The sequence below is a fragment of the Erythrolamprus reginae genome, chromosome 2, assembly GCF_031021105.1.
Source record: "Erythrolamprus reginae isolate rEryReg1 chromosome 2, rEryReg1.hap1, whole genome shotgun sequence".
Taxonomy (NCBI): domain Eukaryota; kingdom Metazoa; phylum Chordata; class Lepidosauria; order Squamata; family Dipsadidae; genus Erythrolamprus; species Erythrolamprus reginae.
Genome location: NC_091951.1, coordinates 227,491,009 through 227,516,066, shown reverse-complemented (window position 1 = coordinate 227,516,066; position 25,058 = coordinate 227,491,009). Strand labels below are relative to the sequence as shown.

The window sequence follows — 25,058 nt, the reverse complement described above, 5'->3', positions numbered from 1 at the left end:
CACCCCACGAAGGGCAGGTCCCTGCCGGACTTTATTCCACTGGGGGTCCTGGCAGCCCCAGCCATCGACACCTGCAAGTAAAAAAAATCCAAAGAGCTCTTCTTCAGTTTTCTAGGCTGGCCTAGTTCCCCCCAGCGGGATTTCCACCCTTCCCCCACCCAGATTTGAGGAATGGCCACCCACTGGCCACGTTGCGGTACCGTACTTACCCCAGGAAATATCTCATCTCCTCCTCCTCCTCCTCCTCTTCCTCCTCCTCCTCCTCCTCCTCCTCCTCTTCCTCCTCCTCCTCCTCCTCCTCCTCCTCTTCCTCCTCCTCCTCCTCCTCCTCCTCTTCCTCCTCCTCCTCCTCCTCCTTCAGTGCTGCCCAAAAGAAGAAGGTGGCATGTGAAAAACATCCATCTCTAGCTGAGCCTCTCCTTTCTCAGCCTGGCCTGTCAGCCTGCCCATCTTTTTGCCCCTGAAGGCCCCTCTGCATGAAAGCCATTTTGGGGAGAGGATCTTACAGACTCTGCAGACCTCCAGTGGTGCCTAGAGATGGGCAGCAACCACCACGGGGTGGAAGGCCGTTCTACCAATAAAAATGAATCTGCGTGCACAGCTTCAGCTGACCAGCGGCAGTCACTTCCGGGATTACAGATCCGGTAATCCTGGAAGTGACTTTACATTTTTAAATTTTAATTTAATTTTTATTTTTTTCAAAAAAAGATATCGACATGCTCTGGGAGTGATTGACGAGCCAGCAGTTTGCTGTTTTGCTGGTTCTACAATCAACCTGCCCACTTCGTCTCTCCCTATATAGAGAGTGGAGGTCTCACAGAATCGTCTATGGGGAAGCTTTGATTGTGGTGGTTCCTATCGTAGCTCAGAGCGAATAAAGCGTTTCGCTTCTCTGGGCACGTGGACAAAGAAGCTTCTCCCACCGCCCAGAGAAAGGAAAGGCTTTATTCACTCTGGGCAGTACAGAGCGAATAAAGTCCAGGCTACAGGCTGCTTTGTGCATGCCCAACAGCGAGGAAGCAAGCAGCAGGGAGAAAGGGAAGGGCTAGGCAGGAAACATAATATTGAATTTGGTTTACTTATTGTCTGACAATTGCATTAATAGGAAGACAAAAGTACCCGGTTCTAGAGCTCCCAGGGCACTTTCCTCCCCCCCCCCCCATTATCTTTCACGGGAGGGAATTTTTAAAAAAAAAACTATTAGGGAGGAAAAGATAATGTGCTCCTTGTATTCCGATTAGCATAAGCCTATGAAACTTGTCTGTCAGAAATAATTCATTTCATCCCTCCCTGAAACCCAACCTTCATCAGTTTGAAGAAATCATATAGAACAGTGATGGCAAACCACAAAATCCATATGTCACCATGGGGCCTGGGTTGTTTCCATTCACAAACGGGATTTTGGAGGTGCAGGCCTAGACTCCTGGTAAGGAGTGCATGTCCCTTTCCTCCACTTGTTTTTCCCAACATGTAACTTTGGTTTTCATCCTGACCATCTGCCCCCTCACGCAATGCCCTTAGGACAGTGGTTCCCAACCTTTCTTTCACCATACCCCACCTAAGCATCTCTAAAATTGTGACCCCCCTGACATATAATTGTTACTATTCAAAAGTGAACTCCTCAGCCAAAGGAAGCCTAAAAGGCCATTAACTTGGTTTAAACAAGGTTCCAATCGCTCCCATTAAAAATCAAATTGCCCCCCTGTAGGGCGTGGGCCCCACGTTGGGAACCATGGCCTTAGTAAAAATTTTGGCTGCCCTATCCTAGTGTTGTCCCACCATGGACAGGGTTTAAGGAGAATGGGGAGGTGGTACCTGGCAAGCTCTCCTCCTACGCAACAGCAAAAGCTCTTGAAAAGTTTCCAAACTCTCTGTGAAAAAAAATAGACATGTTAGAAGAGTTGGGAAGCATGAACTTCCTCCCCTACTGCCAGATTCCTCCCATTTGAGATATCAACACTTACCCTGCAGTACATTCTGACCGCCATTCTCCTACTTTCCCCCAGTCAGAATGCTCTGGGCAGGGGCTTTTCAGGGCAGCTGACAATCTGGTTCCCTTGGCAACAGGTAACCAATGGCCATTGTCTACACTAGGAGAGCAGCTCACCTGGGTCTAGGGGAGGCCAGTGGCTGACACACACACACACACACACACACACACACACATAAAGCAACTTCATTTGAGCCAAAGGTTGAAAGGTCTTTATTGGGTTCATGCTAGAATTGTGGCGCACCTAGGTTTGAAGACAAAATTTGCTTTAGAGCACGCGAGTTGATTGCATACTATATGTCTACAGTTTTTAAAAAACAGCACATTTCCCTAAAATTGCTGCCTTCAGTTAGCTGTAGGTTGATCCTGGGGGAGGGGGTGGGGGAGATTTGGTTTAAGGCATTGTAGCTAGGTGTTGCACAAATGCTGTAGAGCAGGGGTATCAAATTCATATCATCACGGCACTGCCACATGATATATTGGGACTTTCCCCCCTCTTTCCAGCTCAAGGTCTGTGAGTTTGACAGCCTTGCTCTAGAGCAGTGTTTCCCAACCTTGGCATCTTGAAGAGATCTGGACTTCAACTCCCAGAATTCCCCAGCCAGTGAATGCTGGCTGGGGAATTCTGGGAGTTGAAGTCCAGATCTCTTCAAGTTGCCAAGGTTGGGAAACAGTGCTCTAGACTAGAGCATTCTTTTCCTTTGAATCCAAAGCATTGTACAATCTTAATTCACATGCCAGGCTGAATAATTACATAGTTTGGAGAAGAGGTTAATTAGTGTTGAATACTAACATATTCCCTTGATTTCTAGATAACACCAATGCATGTTTACCTGGAGTGTGCAGCCACATTTGTCTTTTGTCACCAGTTCATTCCAAAGGCTACAAATGCGCCTGTCCAACGGATACTTTTCTCCTACCTTCTGGTGAATGTGGAGGTAGGTCTATAATTCTTGGATGCAACTGGAAGACTATAAGTCCCTGGAAGATTGGTGGAAACTCTCTTGACCTTTTAAGTATTAGTTTTGAGATTTGTACAAGCCTCATATTTTAGACGTCAGCTGTTGTGATGCAGATATTAAATATACTTTAACTGTTAAACAGAGAAGAGATAGATTTATTTATTTAATGATTTGATTTGATTTGATTTGATTTGATTTGTATGCCGCTCCTCTCCATGGACTCGGGGCGGCTAGCAACAGTGATAAAAAACAGCATGTAACAATCCAATACTAAAACAACTAAAAACCCTTATTATAAAACCAAACATACAAACATACCATGCATAAATTGTAGAAGCCTAGAGGGAAAGAATATCTCAGTTCCCCCATGCCTGACAGCAGAGGTGGGTTTTAAGGAGCTTACGAAAGGCAAGGAAGGTGGGCGCTATTCTAATCTCTGGGGGGAGTTGGTTCCAGAGGGCCGGGGCCACCACAGAGAAGGCTCTTCCCCTAGGTCCCGCCAAATGACATTGTTTAGTTGACGGGACTCGGATTAATGATGGTTTGGGTAGGCACCTATCATATCCAATTGCAGTTTTGATCCCCTGAGCCTGCTTTGTCCTCCATTATCTTAATACAGTATATCAAAATCCAATGGCAATAAGGTTAGTAGCTAGTCCTTGCCAGCTGTCATAAGACTTAAAGCAGACCTTTAAACAAATACAAATAAACAGCTAGAATATGTTTATCCATGTATTAATTTCTTTTGACAAAACAATTTTCAAGTCCTCTGAAGAATAGCTTATAACTAGAAACCAGGCCATTATGTGTACAGTGATCCCCCGGTTATTGCGTCCCCGACCATTGCGAACAGGGTAATTTGCGATTTTTCAACCCGGAAGTAAACAACACCATCTGCGCATGCGTGCCCTTTTTCTTTCTATGGCCACGCATGCGTAGATGGTGGAGTTTGCCGGGCAGATCAGCTGCTGGGCGGCTTCCCTGGGTCTTCCCCTCTTGCCGGGGTTTCCCCTTTGCGTGGGCGGTGGGGAAACCCCAGCCCTGCTTCCCAGCTGAGTGGCGCGAGCAACGGCGTGGGCGGGCGAAGGGCGGGCGGCGCTGGCTTCCCCTCAGGAGACGCGCCTGAGTGGCCTTTTTGCTGTTCCTATGCGGGGGAAAGGCCGCTAGCCGGCTTTCGGAGCTCCTCCGGCGTCACCCGGCTTCTGGTAGAAGCCTTCTCTCTTTTTTTTCTTGCGGCGAGCCCGAGCCGTTCCTCTCTCGACCGCAGCCGAGCTTCCCTCGGCCCCCTTTGGCCCCATCGCCTCCTCCCCGCCTGCGAGACTCTTCTTCTCCGGCTTTCGGAGCTCCTCCGCTGTCACCCGGCTTCTGGCAAAAGCCTTCTCTCTTTTTTTTCGTGCGCTTGGCGAGGAAAAGCAGGCGGGGAGGAGGCGACGGGGCCAAAGGGGGCCGAGGGAAGCTCGGCTGCGGTCAAGAGAGGAACGGCTTGGGCTCGCCGCAAGAAAAAAAAGAGAGAAGGCTTCTACCAGAAGCCGGGTGATGCCGGAGGAGCTCCGAAAGCACGAGCGACGGCCGGACGAGCGGCGGCCGCACCAGCAGCGGCGGCACGAGCGGCGGCGGCACCGCCGGTGAGGGAAGCCAAGCCGGCCAGGCTCAGCGGATCAAGCCCGGCTCCTCTCGGCCCAGCATCCTGGGCCAAGCGTCTGCCTTCCGTCACTGAGCCTGGCTCGCCTGGAAGATTGTAGCGCGCGTTGGCTGCAGCGGCGGGGGAAGCCAAGCCAGCAGCAATGTCGCCGCCGCTGCAGCCAACGCGCGCTACGATCTTCCGGGCGAGCCAGGCTCAGTGACGGAAGGCAGCCGCTTGGCCCAGGATGCTGGGCTGAGAGGAGCCGGGCTTGATCCGCTGAGCCTGGCTGGCCCGGAAGATGGCAGCGCGTGTTGCCTGCGCCGATGAGGGAAGCCAAGCCGGCCAGGCTCAGCGGATCAAGCCCGGCTCCTCTCTGCCCAGCATCCCGGGCCAAGCGGCTGCCTTCCGTCACTGAGCCTGGCTCGCCCGGAAGATCGTAGCGCGCGTTGGCTGCAGCGGCGGGGGAAGCCAAGCCGGCAGCAATGTCGCCGCCGCTGCAGCCAACGCGCGCTACGATCTTCCGGGCGAGCCAGGCTCAGTGACGGAAGGCAGCCGCTTGGCCCGGGATGCTGGGCCGAGAGGAGCCGTGCTTGATCCGCTGAGCCTGGCTGGCCCGGAAGATGGCAGCGCGTGTTGCCTGCGCCAGGGCGAACTTCTGCGCTTGGCTTGAGGGCTCAGTTGGGAAGGCGCGCGGGTGTTTTAAAACGTCCCCGCCGACATGGGGGGCTCGCTAGCACCCCCCCCCCGAACCCCCAACCCGGGTTAGGGGGGTGCTAGCGAGCCCCCCATGTCGGCGGCGACGTTTTAAAACACCCGCGCCGCCCCCAATCTTCGGCTCCTCGCTAGCGCTGCAGAAGTAAAAACACCATCTGCACATGCGCAGATGGTGTTTTTACTTCCGCAGCGCTACTTCGCGAAAACCTGCTCGTTGCGGGGGTCCTGGAACGGAACCCTCGCAACGAGCGGGGGATCACTGTATTGTCTCCATTCAAGGAAGCACTAATGTCAGCTATTGATATAGGAAGCCTAAAGCTACTGTGATTCTTAGGTGCAATGTTAAGTGGCTGTTCTTGGTGCTTGAATGAGTGGTGAAGTTAGTATCCAGAGTGATAATTCTTCATATGTGTACTTTGACAGAATTGAGAGTTGTGAGTAAAGGTAATAACATTGATGTGGTGGTGCATCTTGGCACAAATGATTTGTCCCAGAGAAATGTCAATGTAGTAAAAAGAGATTTTCAATGTCTAAGTGTGGAGCTGGGTAAAATAGCAGATTCAGTGACTTTCTCAGAGGTGTTACCGGTTTGTGGCCAAGAGGATAAAACAACGTGTATCATAGAGTTTAATGTGTGGTTAAAGCAGTGGTGTAAAGCTGAAGGTTTTGGCTATGTAAGTCATGATGTCAGTAGGTGGTCTAATAGGGAGTTGTTTAAGAGGGATGGTTTGCATCCATCATACAGAGGTACCCAGGTACTCGGTGAGGAATTCAGAACTTTTTTGGACAGGCATTTAAACTAGGTAAAGGGGACAGAGATGTAACTGATGTGGGTGATTTCTGTCCCCGACCAATGAGGATAAAGCAGTTTTTGGAAGCTTATGAAAAGGGAGCTGCAAATAAAATAGATGTAGTTGTTGATGATAAGGGGCAAACTAATAATGAAAATAATGTTCTTCGTGTAATGTGCACGAATGCTCGAAGCTTGAGCAACAAGCTCTGTGAATTAATGGCCATAATATCTAGAGATAATTTGGACCTGGTTGCCATAACTGAGACATGGTTTAAGGATTCTAATGAATGGGAAATATCCACACCATGATATACACTGTATAGGAAGGATAGAATAGAGAGAAGGGGAGGTGGAGTAGCCATTTATGTTAAAGAAACTCTAAAAACAACACTAATTCAAAATACATGTCAAGATCTAGTGACCCTCTGGATTTGCATGCAAAATAAAGACGGTTCTGTCATTAGAATTGGGGTGATCTATAGGCCTCCAGGGCAATCTGAGGAATATGACAACAAGATGGTGGATGAAATTACCCAAATGGCAGTAAAGGGAGATATTGTGGTTATGGGTGATTTCAACATGCCTGATGTTGACTGGAATATCCCCAGTGCCCTTACAAGCAAAAGTAAGAATATAGTAGAGGCCTTTAGAGGAGCAGCTCTGGCACAGCTGGTTAAGACACCAACTAGAGGGGAGAATATTCTAGATTTAGTTTTTACGAATGGGAATTGGGTTTCAGATGTCAAGGTGGGAGAAAATTTAGGTTGCAGTGACCATCTATGTTTGTGGTTTGATGTAAAAACTCATTGTGAGCAATCCTATAATGCAAACAAAGTATTGGATTTCAGAAAAACAAATTTTAATGCAATGGGGGAATATTTAGATAATGAATTAAAGGGGAGGGATAAAATGGCAGGAGCGAGCACCCAGTGGACTGTATTTAAAAAGGCCATCTTAAAAGCCACTGGACTGTATGTAAGACAAATAACTAAAGGTAAAAGGAAGAAGAAACCGCTATGGTTTAGCAATGATGTAAGGACTATAGTCAATGAAAAAAAGGCTGCCTATAGGAGGTATAAAGAGTCTGGAAGTATAGCTGATAGGGAGGTGTATAAAATGAGACAGAAGGAGGCGAAACAGATAATATATGCTGCTAAAGCCTCAAAAGAGGAAGAAATTGCCAAATCTCTAAAGAAGGGGGATAAAACCTTCTTCAGATATATTAGTGATAAGAAGAAGAAAAACTGCGGCATCACGAAGCTTAGTACCGGGAAAAATACATGCATTAATGGGAATAAGGAGATCGCTGACCATTTCAATAGCTACTTCTGTTCAGTTTTCTCAAAAGACACCTTACAAAATAATACTATAGAGGGATATAGCATTGCCTCCAACTGTACGGATTCAGCTCCAGTGATCTTAGAAGCCGATGTCTTAGAAGAACTTGAACGATTAAAGATAAATAAGGCAATGGGTCCAGATGGCATCCACCCCAGAGTTCTTAAAGAACTCAGATCTGTCATTGCTACCCCCCTGACTGATTTGTTTAACCAATCCTTGTTAACAGGAGATGTTCCTGAGGATTGGAGAATGGCAAGTGTTGTGCCTATCCACAAGAAGGGCAGTAGAGAAGAAGCTGGTAACTACAGGCCAGTTAGCTTGACATCAGTTGTCGTTAAAATGATGGAGACTCTACTGAAAAAGAGGATAAATCAGCACCTAAAAAACAATAACTTATTGGACCCAAATCAGCATGGCTTTACTGAAGGCAAATCATGTCAGACTAATCTCATTGATTTCTTTGACTATGTCACAAAGGTGTTGGATGAAGGTGGTGCCGTGGATATTGCCTACCTGGACTTCAGCAAAGCCTTTGATACGGTTCCACATAAAGAGCTGATAGATAAATTAGTGAAGATTGGACTTAATCCCTGGATAGTTCAATGGATTTGCAGCTGGCTGAAGCATAGACACCAGAGGGTTGTTGTGAATGGCGAGTATTCTGAGCAGAGTCAGGTTACAAGCGGTGTGCCACAAGGGTCTGTTCTGGGTCCTATTCTTTTTAATATGTTTGTGAGTGACATAGGGGAAGGTCTGGTAGGGAAGGTTTGCCTATTTGCCGATGACTCTAAAGTGTGCAATAGGGTTGATATTACTGGAGGCGTCGGCAATATGGTAAATGATTTAGCTTTACTAGATAAATGGTCAAAACAATGGAAACTGCAGTTTAATGTTTCCAAATGTAAAATAATGCACTTGGGGAAAAGGAATCCTCAATCTGACTATTGTATTGGCAGTTCTGTGTTAGCAAATACTGTACTTCAAAAGAAAAGGATTTAGGCGTAGTGATTTCTGACAGTCTCAAAATGGGTGAACAGTGCAGTCAGGCAGTAGGGAAAGCAAGTAGGATGCTTGGCTGCATAGCTAGAGGTATAACAAGCAGGAAGAGGGAGATTATGATCCCGCTATATAGAATGCTGGTGAGACCACATTTGGAATACTGTGTTCAGTTCTGGAGACCTCACCTACAAAAAGATATTGACAAAATTGAACGGGTCCAGAAACGGGCTACAAGAATGGTGGAAGGTCTTAAGTATAAAACGTATCAGGAAAGACTTAATGAACTCAATCTGTATAGTCTGGAGGACAGAAGGAAAAGGGGGGACATGATCGAAACATTTAAATATATTAAAGGGTTAAATAAGGTCCAGGAGGGAAGTGTTTTTAATAGGAAAGTGAACACAAGAACAAGGGGACACAATCTGAGGTTAGTTGGGGGAAAGATCAAAAGCAACATGAGAAAATATTATTTTACTGAAAGAGTAGTAGATCCTTGGAACAAACTTCCAGCAGACGTGGTAGATAAATCCACAGTAACTGAATTTAAACATGCCTGGGATAAACATATATCCATCCTAAGATAAAATACAGAAAATAGTATAAGGGCAGACTAGATGGACCATGGGGTCTTTTTCTGCCGTCAGACTTCTATGTTTCTATGTTTCTATGTATTCTACCGACCATGAAATTTTCCAAGTGCATATTGGACCAGAAGGCGTAGTTCAGGAGCAACAACCCCTGATACCTGAATGGCCAGAAATAATCTATTTTCAGGACATGGATTGGAAAAGAGGATTCCTCTACTGGATTGATGATAAAGGAGAACTGATGCGCTACAATATAGCAACCAAGACAAAATTAATAATTCCTACAAACTCACCAGGTGAAACACCATCTCAATGTCTTTTTGTAGTGTGGTCACCAAAACTGGACACACTACTCTAGGTGTAGTCTACCCAAGGCTTTGTAGAGTGGTATTATACTTTTGTATCTATACTGTTTGTTTTAATATTTCCTATGAATGAAACATTTTTAGGGCAAAGAAGAAAATATAGCCTCCTTATTAGGAATTTAATTGAAGAATTAAAAAAATCAAAATAGGCATAAAAACTTTGAACTAAACACACAGACATTATCTCCCACTGGCAGGATTGGAATATGGAGACTTGGAGTAGGAATCATTGCACTGTAGAATAGTAATTGTAGAGAGAAACCTGAGACCATATTGGTCCCAAGCACCACAGTCCTTATCATTGAGCCAGACTTGAAAATTACAGAAAGGTTCTATTTAAGATATCTACAAATAACTGTTAGACTCTAAAATGATTTGGAGGTGAGGGTGTCAAGACCTATTCCAGTTTTAGATGAAACAAAGGAAAGGGCAGCAGCAGGGGTGAAATTCAGTAGGTTTTGACAGGTTCTAGAGAACCCGGTAATGGAAACTTTGAATAGTTTGGAGAACCAGCAAATACCATCTGGCTAGCCGCAGTGTGGGGAGGGACTGGAGATTTTGCAATGTCCTTCCCCTGCCATGCCCACCAAGCCCCATTTTGAATTCATTCATTCATTCATTCATTCATTCATTCATTCATTCATTCATTCATTCATTCATTGGATTTGTATGCAGCCCTCTCTGGGGACTCGGGAAAGCTCACAACATATCAATACAGTGTTCCCTCAATTTTCGCGGGGGATGCGTTCCAAGACCGCCCGCGAAAGTCGAATTTCCGCGAAGTAGAGATGCGGAAGTAAATACACCATTTTTGGCTATGGACAGTATCACAAGCCATCCCTTAACACTTTAAACCCCTAAATTACCATTTCCCATTCCCTTAACAATTTAGTCACCATTATTACTGGTATTCACCATTGAATAAGACACTTAGTAATCCTGATATTTATAAACATAATTATTTATTAACAATAATTATTTTTTTTGTTATTTATTTGCAAAAATTATTAGTTTGGCGATGATGTATGACGTCATTGGGCGGGAAAAACCGTGGTATAGAAAAAAAATCGCGAAGTATTTTTTTATTAATATTTTTTTAAAAACCGTGGTATAGGCTATTTGCGAAGTTCGAACCCGTGAAAATTGAGGGAACACCGTATAACAATACATCTAAAAATCCTTCTTTTCTTATTCTCTATACCCCCTTCCTTGACTCTAATTCCCCTCAACATGTTTTTCTCTTTTCTCTGTCTATTCTTTACTCTTGTTTTTTCCCTCAACTCTTCTCTACTTCTTTCCTTACTATCAAAAATTCCTCAAACAATACCTGATGTTTATTATATAGACTACAAATGTTATGAGATACAATCTAATTATTGTTGCATTACCCTGTCTTACCTTTGCTTTTTCTATTTTTGTAAAGCTCAATAAAGATTATTTTATAAAAATCCAATTAATACGTCTACAAAGACTTTAAAAAAACCTCTAATATAATTTAAAAAAACATTCATCGCTATTCACCCAGGTCAGCAGTTAATATGCATAGTACATTTGGTTTTAATCTATTCATTCTGTCCTTAGATAAACTAAATGAAAATAATTCTGAATGCTTGTTATGTTGAACCCCCAACTTCCAACCAAACACAGCTGGCTTTTGTCCCTAAAGTGGGACTAGAATTTACAGTTTCCCTCTTTCTATCATGATGCCTTAAAACTGCTACACCAAACATTCTAGCAGCGGCAATGGAGCGCGTAGTCTCACTCCATTGCCGCCGGTCTTGCATGCGACATGCATGCACAACCTAAGCGATTCTGGCAGCTAAAATCAGTGGGGTTTTGCTTCCAGGCGTGCGCAGAATTTTTGCTGCCAGAAGAACGTCTACGCACGAGATTACGGTTGCTGCACATGCGCAGCATCCAGAATCTCACACCGGCACCTAGAGTGGCAGCTGGCGAAAGCACCCTGCCTGACCTCCAGCCACATGCCTGCTCTCACACACCGCAGGAGAGATATGCCTGTGGCACAGGACAGCACAGAGCAGGCCACGTGGCCAGAGCTCGGGGCCACCCGGCCTGGTCCCCAGGCCATGCTCTCAGCGCCCCTGCAGGTTGTCACACACCGGAGCAAGGTAAGGGCTGGGCTGGCAGCTCGCAGTGTGGCATGGCTTGGCTTGGGCATTTTTGGTAGGGACAGGAATGATGGCCCACCCCTGGTGCTACGTGATGCCCATTTGTTAATTCTTATCAATATACTTATTAACTTTGCAGCGTCCTGAGCTCTTCAAGATGCCTCAACGCGAGCAGAGGGGTGGAGCCAGCTGCGGAGCCGAATGGACGGTGAGGAGGAGAGCTCCGGTTATTCCTCCACTTTTGAGGTGTTCGATCGGTCCTTCTTCGACCACAGACTACATGAGGAGGTATCTGACCAGTGGGGAGCCCTGTTAGCCGGTTTTCTTTTCGGGCAGGGGTCTGAGATGGCGGATCAGGAATTTCCTGAAAGAAGATCGTGCAATATGGCGGCCTGAGGGACTCCCGGCTGGAGATTCCTATACTGATACTGGCGAGGCGATTGTACAGAACGGAAAGGTGTGACCTCAAATTTCTACGCAACTGCCGAGACAGAAACTTGATCCCCAAATGCTGCCAACTAAAATTCCATTCTAAAACCCCATCTGAAATAACCGAGAAACTCGGTGTCTAACTTTAAATCTTTATTCTCTGCAGGAGACTAACTAGACGCGGATACACTTTCACTCAGACGCGAGCTAGAGAGAAGCGCGTAAGACCGGAGGCACTTTCCTTTTATACTGTTTCACCCGGCAACAAGCGACGCCTGACAGCTCTACAAAGATTGGCGCCAAACCGTAGCAGCCAATGAGAAGCAGGTAAACAACTTCTAATACAAACAGTGAATTCTGCTTAACAACTCTACTTTTAGACTTTACCCAGCTACAGAATATTGTGGAATCTTCTGGTCATAACACCCCTCCCCCTTCTGGATGGATTTTTACAGGTTTTATTCGGACAAGCAAGTAATGAAGTCTTCGAGCCGAGCAGGCTTCCTGGGGGTGCGTTCTGACCGGCGTGGTTCGTTCAGGACCTGGACATCTACGGAGGACGAAGGTTCTTCTGGTCCTGCAGGTGAAGAACTTCCCCGGCTGGAGCATGGTGGAGCTGGGGCAGCGCTGGAATGGTCACTAAACCCAGGTAAGTCCCAATCTATTTGTTTCTGGGCACGGCTGGGTCTGGTATAACTCCCTGTGGGGAGTGAAGCATTAGAAACCCCATTACTAGTGTCAGCCATATTCCCTCTGATACTGGCTGTTTCCAGTCTCCCCCTGACATGGTCTATGTGCCTCTTCCAGAGGCGTCCATCATCCAGTTTGACCATATATGTTTTAGGACCTGTTTGCTCAGTCACTATCCCAGTCTCCCACTGTTTGCCCCTGTCAAAATTTTTTACATACACCTTTTGTCCCACAAACATTGACCTTTCAGGGGTTGTTACATACTCTGGCTTCATCTTAACATAAGAGGGGTGCAGCCTATCTAAAGGAGACCTCAATCTCCTTCCCATGAGTAGTTCAGCTAGGCTTCTATTGGTAGTTAGGCTCGGTGTTATGTGCTGAGTTAATAGGAAGGTGTCCAGTCTTTCTTGTATCTCCCCTGGAGATGACCTTTTTATGGCCTCTTTGGCCACACGAACATATCTTTCTGCCATACCATTAGCCCAGGCTGCGTGGGGTGAGACCAAGGCATGTCTTACTCCCAATTGGGCTACGAACAGCTCCAGCTGTCTAGAGGTGAATTGGGGTCCATTATCCGAAACCAGGACATCTGGACACCCATGGGTTGCAAACAACCTCCTTAAGACTTGTATAATTGTGGAAGATGTGGTGGACCCTAACAATATAACATCCAACCATTTGGAGTATGCATCCACCACTATCAAAAACATATTGGTGCCCACCGGTCCGGCCAGATCTATATGTACCCTTGACCAGGGCCCTTGGGGTGTGTCCCACTGTGCAGGGGTGGTTTTAGGGGGATTTGGCCTTGTGTCCTGACAAGGGCTACATGCGGCCACCCAATCTTCAATTCCCTTGTCTAATCCTGGCCACCATAGATACCCTCTGGCCAAAGCTTTCATCCTGACCACCCCAGGGTGCCCCTGGTGCAGCATGTTCATGACTTGAGGCCTCAGTGCAGTGGGTATAACCACCCTGTCACCCCACAAAATACAATCCTGCATCACAGAGAGTTCCAGCCTCTTGGTTTTAAAATCCAGCACTGAGTGGTCTTTACCATTTGGTGGCCACCCTTTCAATATGTATTGGAGGACTTTTCCCAACACCAGGTCCTTTTTAGTTTCAATGGCCACCTCTTTGGCAGTAATAAGGGATGGTGTACCTAAATCAATGAGGAGGACATCTCCTGCAGGGGCAGGGTCCTCCACCCTTTGCCCTAATGGACAGCGACTAAGACCATCAGCACGATTAATCATTGAGCCCCCCTTAAGTACAAGGATGTAATCATACCCTGACAAAAAAATAGTCCAACGGGACATGCGGGGGGACATAAAAGGTGGAGTTGGCCGCCCGGTGGCTAACAGCCCTAACAAGGGTTTATGGTCAGTGACCAGTTGGAATGGTCTCCCCAATAAGTAGTTGTGAAACTTTTTCACCCCAGCTACCAATGCGAGTGCCTCTCTATCTATCTGGGCATAATTACGTTCTGTCAGGGACAACGTCCTTGAAAAGTATGCCACTGGGGCTTCCTGGCCATTTGGCAATATGTGGGCCAGGACCTCTCCCACCCCATACGGGGATACATCGCATGTAAGCCTAAGTGGCAACGTGGAACTATATTGTACCACGACACTTTGTGAGGTCAAGAGGTCTTTGATATTATTAAAAGCCTGTTGTTCTGTCTCACCCCATCTCCATGGCGCTCCCTTGTGGAGAAGTCGATGAAGCGGCTCAGCTGCTGAGGCTTTCTGTTTCAGAAAAACAGAGTAAAAATTTAATAGCCCCAAAAATGCTTGCAGCTCTGTTCTAGAGGTGGGGGCAGGGGCATCCTTAATGGCTCTGATTTTCTCCTCAGTGGGGTGTATGCCTGCTTCATCTATCCTAAACCCCAGGAAGTCCACTGAGGAAGTTCCCCACACACACTTTTCTGGCTTTAGCCTTAATCCTTTAGCTTGTAACCTAGCCAGAACCTGTCGAATTCTACAGTGCAGTTGGTCTGGAGTGTCCCCTGATATTAAAATATCGTCAAAGTAGGGGACCACCCCCCTAATTCCCCAGAGCAATCGTTCCATGATTCGCTGGAATATACCCGGGGCGACACTTATGCCAAATTGCAGTCGAGTACATTTAAAGGCCCCCCTGTGTGTCACAATTGTTTGCGCCAGGGCTGTGGCATCATCCACTGGCAACTGCTGGTATGCCTGTGCAAGGTCCAGCCTCGCAAAAATTTTCCCAGACCCCAGGGTATGCAGCAACTGCTGCACAACAGGTATCGGATAGGAGTTGTGCTGTAACGCCTTATTCAAGGTAGATTTATAATCCGCAGAAACTCTCAGAGATCCATCAGGCTTCAGGGGGGTGACAATAGAGGTCTCCCAGGGGGCATGTTCGACAGGAACCAAAATACCCTGAGCCTGAAGTTTCTGCAATTGGGCATCCAATTTATCCATTAGGGGCAGTGGTACCCTGCGAGGTTTTAACCGGAAGGGCGGGACAGCAGGATCCAAAGAAAAAGAAATGGGTGGCCCCTTATAGGTACCCAAACCCTGTTTAAAAACCTCCGGAAATTCCTGGACAAAATCAGGCTCCTTCAAACAAGTCACTTTGTGAAGACCAGTGACAGCTAACCCCAAAGGAACCATCCAATCAAGTCCCAAAAGGGAATGATTCGCCCCCTCAATAACTAGAATAGGCAACATACAATGTACATTTCTAAAAGTTATAGGCACCCTAGTGCTTCCCAAAACCCGGATTGGGTGTCCCTGGAAGTCTTTAATAGCAATGTCCAGCGGCTTTAGCGAGTCCAGGGACAACGAAGGCACATACAGTCTCAGTTTATGCCACGGCATTAAAGTAAATTTAGAGCCTGTGTCCAGCTCCATGTGGCATGGTTGATGATTCAACATGAGAGGGACAATAATCTTATTAGGGGCTGGCGGGTAGGTGTCACAGTCCGTGGATGTGCGGTTACCTTGGTTGCCGTCCCTCAAAGTGTTGCTCCCCGGTCTCCAGTTCCCTCTTCCTTGTTGTCTGAATGGTCGGTAGACTCAATGAGATGGAAAGGTGGGCAGCAGGTCTTGATTGAAGGGGGTGTCGTCAGGCAGGATGGCTCGGCAGATGGCGGCAATGTGGCCACGTTTGTCGCAGCGGCGGCAGAAAGCATCCTTAAAGGGACATCTCGAGTGGGCATGCTGAACACGACATCCGGCACAGGCTTGGAAGGATGGACGAGGTTGTCTGGTTGGCGGTACCCGTAGCTGGCAGCAGTGGTCTTCATATGGGTCGAACTCAGAAGTACTGTAGTCGTGTTGATGGTTGGCGGGGGCGCAAGGTGCCTCAGCGATCTTAAAAACTGTGGCCAGCTTGTCGTTTGACTTAAGGTCAGCTGCAGCAGCTTCAGCGACTTCCGCGGTTTGAGCTGCCTTAATCACATCTTGTAGTGACGAGTCGTCAGCTGCCAGCAGTTTATTCCGGATAGAAACATTTCTCATGCCAAATATAATGGCATCAGTTAACCTAGCCTCAGGATTGTCAAACTGACACTTGGCTAAAATAGTCCTGAAGCGAGTGGCAAACTGGTTAATAGATTCCCACTCAGCTTGAGCCATCCAGGAGAACTGGTGCCTGAAAACCCTGGCAGGTTTCGTTGGCTTAAAATGAGCTGCCAACTTAGCCATCAAAGTGTCCCATGGAACCGAATTTGCAGGTTCTGGGTCCGTCAAGGTCTCTGCCAGGTCAAAAATTTGAGTCCCGCAGTAGTTCAGAAATAAAGCCCTTTTACGGCCGTTGTCAGCATCTTTCATGCCGGCGGCTTCCAAGAAAATTTCAAATTTAGCCATATAGGCTGTCCAAGTTGACCTCTCAGGGTCAAATAATTCAGGCGGCTGATGATCAAAGGGGTCGCCATAATGATTTTTTCCGTAAAAAAAATCGCCTCTAGATCCTCGTCGCCAGTGAAATAACCGAGAAACACGATGGCTAACTTTAAATCTTTATTCTCTGCAGGAGACTAACTAGACGCGGATACACTTTCACTCAGACGCGAGCTAGAGAGAAGCGCGTAAGACCGGAGGCACTTTCCTTTTATACTGTTTCACCCGGCAACAAGCGACGCCTGACAGCTCTACAAAGATTGGCGCCAAACCGTAGCAGCCAATGAGAAGCAGGCAAACAACTTCTAATACAAACAGTGAATTCTACTTAACAACTCTACTTTTAGACTTTACCCAGCTACAGAATATTGTGGAATCTTCTGGTCATAACACCATCCACTGAACGGATCCTGAAAAGAACTGAATTAGCCGTTATCAGAAATGAACTCCACAGGAAAAGATTCCTAGTAGACCAAACCAACAAAGACCTACTCACTCTTCATCTCAAACTTAGCAACAGAATCCACCCAATACTCTGGGACCAATCTAAACAACTAGCCCTCTGGAGAGCTGAAACAGAAACCTCCCTCAATACAGACATACACACCAAGAAACTCCACAATTTGGAAAAACACCAGAAATCCAAACCCTTTCCACAGCAACTCATGAAGAATACAGTACATAATTTACCGTACATGACCCTCACCACAGCAGAAACCAACGTCCTCTCCAAAGGATTCAACTTTGCAGTCGCCCCCAAACGCATCACCACTGAAAACATCATATGCGGAGTTGAAGCCACTCTAACCAAAATCAACCAAGATGAAGCCAACAAAATCAGACTTGAAGTCACCAATGTCCTCTGCTCCAGCATTCCACCCCGAAGCAACTTACATAAAGATGAACAAAAAGCACTCACCAACTTGAGGAAAGACAATAACATAATCATCCTCCCAGCAGACAAAGGCAAAGCCACTGTGGTGATGAACACATCTGACTACCAAGACAAGCTATCCAACCTACTCCAAGACTCCGCTTACAAACCTCTAAGTACAGATCCTACCACCTACCTGGAAAAAACCACCAAATCCAAAATAAAAGCTTCTCCCATCAGTGAAGAAATCCAGCAAAGAATCATCCCCAGAGAAAAATCATCCAGATGCCCCAAGCTCTATGGCCTCCCCAAGATACACAAAGAAGGAACACCACTCAGACCCATAGTCAGCTCCATAGGCTCACCCCTACAGAATCTTGCCAAATTTCTTGCCAAACAACTCTAGCCCTATGCAGAATCCATCATGTCTCATGTACAAAACTCATTCCAATTCACAGAAATCATAAAGGAACAAAACCTACAACCCAGCGACCTTCTCGTAAGCTTCGATGTCATATCTCTCTTCACCCAAGTGCCTATCAAATAAGCCCTGACAGCCATCCAAAACAAATACAACCCCCCGAAGCACATCTTAGATCTGACCAACCACTGCCTGATGAATACATACTTCATCCACAATGGACAAAGATACAAAGAGATAGAAGGAGCCCCCATGGGATCACCCCTGTCACCCATCATCGCAAACTTATACATGGAATATTTTGAAACCAACACCTTGGACAAATCTGAACACAAACCCAAACTCTGGCTTAGATATGTAGATGATACCTTCGTAATTTGGCCACATGGGAAAGAAAAACTGGACAGCTTTCTCACACATCTCAACAGCCTACACCCCAAAATACAATTCACCATGGAAATAGAAACCAACAACAAACTTCCCTTCCTGGATGTCCTAATCTATAAAAAACCCAATGGCTTCCTAGGACATACCATCTACCAGAAGAAGACACACACCAACCACTACCTGAACGCAAAATCCCACCACCAACCTGCACAGATCAATTCCGTAGCCAAGACCCTCATTTCCAGAACCAAACGCCTAGCCGACAAAGACCACCTGGAACCTGAATTACACAGTCTCACAAATGTATTAATTTCCAATGGATTCCAAAGAGAGGCAATCAACAACTTAATCCATAAAGAGACACCCCCCAAGAACCAAGACACAGAACAGGACAATGGTATCGCCCTCCTCCCTTACATCAAAGGCACCACAGATAAAATCAGTAAAATTCTCCGCAAACATAACATCAAGACAGCCTTTGGTACAGATTAAAAAATAGCCAACATCCTAAGAAACCCGAAAGACAATACCCAGCTAGAAAACCAGGGAGTTTATCAAATACCATGTAAAATCTGCCCAGCCACATATATTGGACAAACTAACAGGAGAGTAAATGCACGTGTTGCAGAACATAAGAATGCATTAAAGAAAAAAGAAAAGACCTCCTCCCTTTTCCAACACTTCAAAACTACAGGACATGAAATTGATTTTGACAGTACTAAATTAATTTCCAAAACAGAACACTACAGGAAAAGAATAATCATGGAAGCCATCGAGATAGAAAAACATCCCCAAAATATGAACAAGCGGGATGATACCTCCCGCCTACCAGACATCTGGAAACCAGCCCTCAAACGTAACCCAGCCATAAAAACTGAAACTAGACTCAGAACACACATTGCAAAACAATCAAGCAGCCTGCAAGCTCCAACTACTCAGGATATCACACCTAATCAACAACCATTAACTAATCAGCATACTTCAGCTCCATCAACGACCCAAGATGTTACCCCACTGACTCACCAGGAAGTTTCTACACAGCAGGCAATTGCTGAGCCATCAAACCACACCCAGTCACCAGTATTTATAGAAGGATGGCAGCTCAGGTCTCGCAGTGTTCGCCTTAGTACAAGGACAGAAACACCAGCCTGAAGATGATGAGTGTGACCTCGTCGAAACGTCACCAGAAATTTCCAAATCCTACACGGGAAGAAACCCGAATATACCAAGACCGTCATACCTGTACCCGTGAAAATCTACGAAAACATATATACACATATATATATATATACTCTTTGACCTCCCCACATCTTCCTGATTATCTTTTAATCAAATCACCACTATGCCGTAATTCTCCCCAAGCAAGTTATTACAATTGCTTATGAATTCCTACAGTGTATCCCAGAAACACCCCTGGGGGAAGTGAATGTCAATTATTTTTCTTACTAGCTCAGCCCTGCTTATGGCTTGCCAAAGAGATCAACTTACTTAGTGACTGCTGTAGCTCATGCAGGACTGTGAATGAAGAAATCGAGGCATTCAGCACTATGCCAACACCAGGTGTGGAGCGAGATGCATAATACAAGTGTGTTACAGTGCTCCAGAAGAACAGATTTTCAAATACAGCGAGTCCTAAGGGATCCTGATTTTTCAGCATTGTATCAGGGAAAGTATATTTTCCAGAACCATCTACCTTTACTGTTTCGATGGACTAAAAAAACCCAAAAAGCAATATGAGAACAATATTCAGACTTGCAGAACTATCACTAATTGTTTTAATTAAATAGCCATGCTTTCTGATAACCCAAGGCAATTCTCTATGGCACATTTTGTTCAAATTCTCCAGATCATGTGGTTTATACATTGTGGCCCTCTATATCTAAATGGTCTCTTTATTTATGTTATTTCAGGTTTGCTTGGTTTGTTTGGTTATTTCAGGTTTGTTTGGTTAAGGAATTTTAGGTATTCATTTTGGTTCAGCCAATTGTACCACTTGTCCCAGATTTCATGAAATTCAGATTCATCCTTATCTTGAAGTGCCAATGACAATCTAGTAATTTCCATGCACTTTAGTACTTTGATTATAATGTTTAACATTGATGAGATTGACTCCTTTTTCCAATTTTGTCCATAGAGTATTCTAGCAGCTGTTGTGACATGTAAGATTATATACCTATCCTCTTTCTTAAAATTCTCCCTAGACGCCCAAGAGCAGGGGTAGGCAAAGTTGGCTCTTCTATGACTTGTGGACTTCAACTCCCAGAATTCCTGAACCAATCATGCTAGCACAGGAATTCTGGGAGTTGGAGTCCACATGTCATAGAAGAGCCAATTTTGCCTACCCCTGCCCAAGAGGAAAAGCTCAGGTTTTAAGAAAACAGTTTGTGATATAGAATAGAATAGAATAGAATAGAATAGAATAGAATTTTATTGGCCAAGTGTGATTGGACACACAAGGAATTTGTCTTGGTGCATATGCTCTCAGCGTACATAAAATAAAATATACATTTGTCAAGAATCGTGTGGTACAACACTTAATGATTGTCATAGGGGTCAAATAAGCAATGAAGAAGCAATATTAATAAAATCTTAGGATATAAGCACCAAGTTACAGTCATACAGTCAACATGGGAGGAAATGGGTGGTAGGAATGATGAGAAAAAACTAGTAGCTCAATACAGTTTTTAATTTTTAACCAATAGGTTTTGGCCCTGAGGCAGGTTCGCCATAGGTGGTAGTAGGTACCAATCTCTTTTCTATATTTCCAGCAGACTGCTGAAAGATTTGGGAACATTTTAGCAAGCTATGCTGGTGGAAGGTGCCTACAATATTACGTTTAATTGAAGAACATAAACACATTTTTGGGATTTGTTTTCATAAATCACAAGGGGGAGGGAGGGGGGAGGGAGAGAGAGAGATGCAAACTATAGGTAGCTTTGAATTTGAAATGGGATGAAGTGCACACCTTTTTATGCATACTGATCCAATAGAGTCTATTAGTGATGTAATCAAGAGTCAATCCCGCGGGCTCTTCAGCAATTAATACCACAAGCACATGTCTGTCTGATCCATCCATCCCTGCAGCTTCTATTGCAGTCCCATCCTTCTCACCAAAATTCACCCAGTACATGTATCTGTGATAAGGTAGAAAACCAGAACAAAATGCTTCAAGAGCAGAGTTAAATCTTGACGTAGTCATGTTTGGAGTAGAGCTATTTAAATAATTGGGAGAAGTTAGTGTGACTACATTTAGGAAAATTTGCTGGCATTAATCTACTGCCATAATGTACATTTCTCTAATTATTTGCTATTTATATGGGTTGGACATACATGCACAGATATACACAGAAAACAGTGTACAGTGGTACCTCTACTTAAGAACGCCTCTACTTAAGAACTTTTCTAGATCAGAACCGGGTGTTCAAGATGTTTTTTGCCTCTACTTAGAACCATTTTCTACTTAAGAACCCGAGCCTGGAAAAATTTCCAAGGAAATTTGAGAGTGGCACGAAGGCCCGGCTAGTTTCCTGCCATTCCCCCTTTAATCCCGGCCATCTCGGGCTTTTCTAGGCTGCCAGAGGAGCCTTTGGGTGGCGCTTAAGGAGGTTTTGGCAGTCCAGAGTGAACGAAGCATTTTCCTTTCTCTGGGCGCTTGCAGAGGGAATAAACCTCTGCCAGCGCCCAGAGAAAAGAAACGCTCCCTTCGCTCTGGGCAGCAACTGTCCTCCTCCTCTTCTTCCTCCCACCCAAATTCCAAGCTTTTATTTCCTTCCTAATGAGTTTTCATGCATTATTTGCCTTTACATTGATTCCTATGGGAAAAATTGCTTCTACTTACAAACGTTTATACTTAAGAATCTGATCACAGAACGAATTAAGTTCTTAAGTAGAGGTACCACTGTATATCTTTTGTGCAATTTGCCGTTTTGCTGTTTGCTGGGAGGCAAATTGCTGTTTTTTCCTTGTTTTCCTCCCCCAAAACTAAGGTGCATCTTACATTCCAGTGCATCTTATACTACAAAAAATATGGAAGTTGCCCGGTGTCCAAATTTTGATCACACGACCATGGGGATGCCACAGTGCTCGTAAGGGTGAAAAACAGTCATAAGTCACTTTTTAAAAAGTGCTGTTGTAGCTTTGAATGGTTACTAAACAAACTGCTGTAAGTCGAACACTAACCGTATGTAAAAATTTGAGATTCCAGCTCTAAAGACTTATGGAATTTCTGGAAAGAACAGTGAATTCTTACTGGATTTGGCAACCTCTTGAAACTCTGGGCATTTTTAATAAATAATTTAGATCTTGGAGATGTTATATGGGCAGGCTTCAAATAACATAGTACTGGCAGGCATCATGTATGCATGAAATTATATCACTATTACAACACTGTAAATACAGTAGCGTCTATTCTGAAACTTGTACTTTTTTTCTGGAAATATAACCAGCTGCTTCGGCACCAAATTTTTCTCTAGGACCTTTACATAGCCCCTACCATCAATGAAACCAGTGAAAATGGCATGAGGATAATTGCTGGCCCAGTATAACTGCCCTGTGAACCAGTCTACAGAGATGCTGTTGACGCCACTGACATCTATAAGCAAAAAATAAATAAATACATTCAAGAAGACAAAATATGGGAAGAGGCTCAGTGACTTTTTGTTATACAGCGTTCCCTCAATTTTCGCGGGGGATGCGTTCCGAGACTGCCTGCGAAAGTCGAATTTCTGCAAAGTAGAGATGAGGAAGTAAATACACTATTTTTGGCTATGAACAGTATCACAAGCCTTCCCTTAACACTTTAAACCCATAAACTGCAATTTCTCATTCCCTTAGCAGCCACTTAGATTATTACTCACCATGTTTATTTATTAAACTTTATTAAAAAATATTTATTAAAGGCGGACGAAAGTTTGGCGATGACGTATGACGTCATCGGGTGGGAAAACCATGGTATAGGGAAAAAAACAGCGAAGTATTTTTTAATTAATATTTTTGAAAAACCGTGGTATAGCTGTTTCGTGAAGTTCGAACCCACGAAAATCGAGGGACCACTGTAGTCCATCTACATAATAAATAATCTTCTGTAAGAGGCTCTTTACAACACTTCTTTCTGAGGCAAAAGGGGTCTCTATGTAATGTTTTTCTGGTTATTTCAGCTTCCTGTAAATTTAACTTCATGATAATAGAATATATTTCATTTAATGGTCACCCATCATCAGTGTAATCAATGATTATGTCTTCATCAATGGTCACCTTCTATTATGTAGAAAATATTACATTTTTATCATCAGATTTTCTGTATGGTATTTGGGCTTTGGAGAGCTAACTGGAAATATCAGTGCCTTGAGTTGAATTACACATGGGTCTTCTCAAATTCTAAAAAGGCGAGGATATTTGGACAGTATTGGGGAAAAGATTTGGGGGTATTATAGGGGATTTATGTCATGTCAAGCTTTGAGACACACATTTTGCATGTTAAATCTCAAACTCCTCAGAAGGAAAACAATCCTTAATTTTTACTCCCATCAATTCAGATAGGCTCTAGGAATTGTGTTCCATTCCAAAGGAGTGCCACACCACACAATATGAAAAGACAAACTGAGGCACAATTGACTATAAAACTGATCTTGACAAATTTTAGGTTCATCCCAAAGAAAATTAGGATTGATCTAGAACTGGAGCTGAAATATGGATGCAAAAATATGAGTGCATACAAAAGGGTTAATTTTTGATTCTGGATTTACCTGTAGTAAATAATTTTACCTGGATAAAAAATCATCTCACTTTTTCCAGACACATAAACATGCAGTTTTTTATCTTCACCAACCCAATAATAGCTTCTCCTTAAGAGGTCATAAGCTACAGAGACAGGCTTTGTTTTTGTAGATATTAGACTCTCCAGGTGATGCATCTTTAAATCCAGGAGGACAAGACCTTGAGGGACAGCTAGTAGCATTTTGGTGGCACCATCTGAACAGAAAAGAACTTTAACTACCTTTGCTCTAATACATAGTCAAATTCAGCCACCTCAATTTGAAGCACTCTTGATCTGAGCTGGCACTGCACCTCTTAGAATTCTTAACCAGCTAACAATATATAGGATTTAATTATGTCTCAAATCACTTGTTAATTCTGACTCAGGTGAAACTAAGAGATCTCATCTATTTTTTCAGCCCTTAGACTCATTGCATGTTAATTGTACTGTGGACTGAAAGCTTACCTATAACATTGCAAAGGGTTCCATTGACGAGTTCATATCCTTCAACACACTCACAGGTAAAAGAACCTAATGTGTTCTTGCACAATTGATTACAAGGACTGTATGCTGTTTCACATTCATCAATATCTGCAAAGAACAAAACAACGCTGTTGAAAGTTGCTATAAATTGTAAAGGCAGTTACATCAAAAAGTGTAATCATTTATAGAAAAAATTATGTGCACACAATAAACCTGGGAAGATCCTTAAAAAATAATAATCAAGCAATAGATCTGCAAACACCTAGAAGCAAACAAAGTTATAACCAAAAGGCAACATGGGTTTATCAAAAAAAAAGAGATCATGCCAAACAAATGTTATTTCATTCTTTCACCAAGTGACAAAATTAGTGGACCAGCAAAATGCTGTGGACATAGTATACTTGGATTGCAAAAGGCATTTGACCAATTAGACCACAATCTACTTCTTGGTAAACTAAAAAATGTGGAATAGTCAGCATCACCACCAGATGGATCCATAACTGGTTAACAATCTGCACATATTGTGCAGTCCTTAAAGGAACTACATCTACATGAAAGGCAATAAGCAGTGGGGTACCCCAAGGTTCTGTTTTAGGCTCAGTACTCTTCAATATCTTCACAAACAATTTAGATGGGGGAATAG

At 44.4% G+C, this 25,058-nt stretch overlaps 2 long non-coding RNA genes across 7 annotated transcripts; one reads left to right on the top strand and one right to left on the bottom strand.

The window, feature by feature from the left end:
- Positions 1–1,815: 1,815 nt before the first annotated feature.
- Positions 1,816–24,526, bottom strand: LOC139162121 (uncharacterized). 6 transcript variants are annotated; one of them, XR_011558232.1, is made up of 5 exons: positions 24,398–24,526; positions 23,941–24,147; positions 21,143–21,311; positions 2,824–3,083; positions 1,816–1,871 (listed from the first exon to the last, which is right to left on the bottom strand). It is a non-coding gene; the product is annotated as an uncharacterized lncRNA (long non-coding RNA). The 6 variants fall into 6 exon arrangements; XR_011558233.1 differs by lacking the exon at positions 1,816–1,871 and adding an exon at positions 1,881–2,234; XR_011558231.1 differs by lacking the exon at positions 1,816–1,871 and having other exon boundaries at positions 2,683–3,083; positions 23,922–24,147.
- LOC139162132 (uncharacterized) lies at positions 12,103–19,985 on the top strand. The gene is made up of 3 exons (XR_011558261.1): positions 12,103–12,260; positions 12,389–12,582; positions 16,629–19,985. It is a non-coding gene; the product is annotated as an uncharacterized lncRNA (long non-coding RNA).
- Positions 24,527–25,058: the final 532 nt, after the last annotated feature.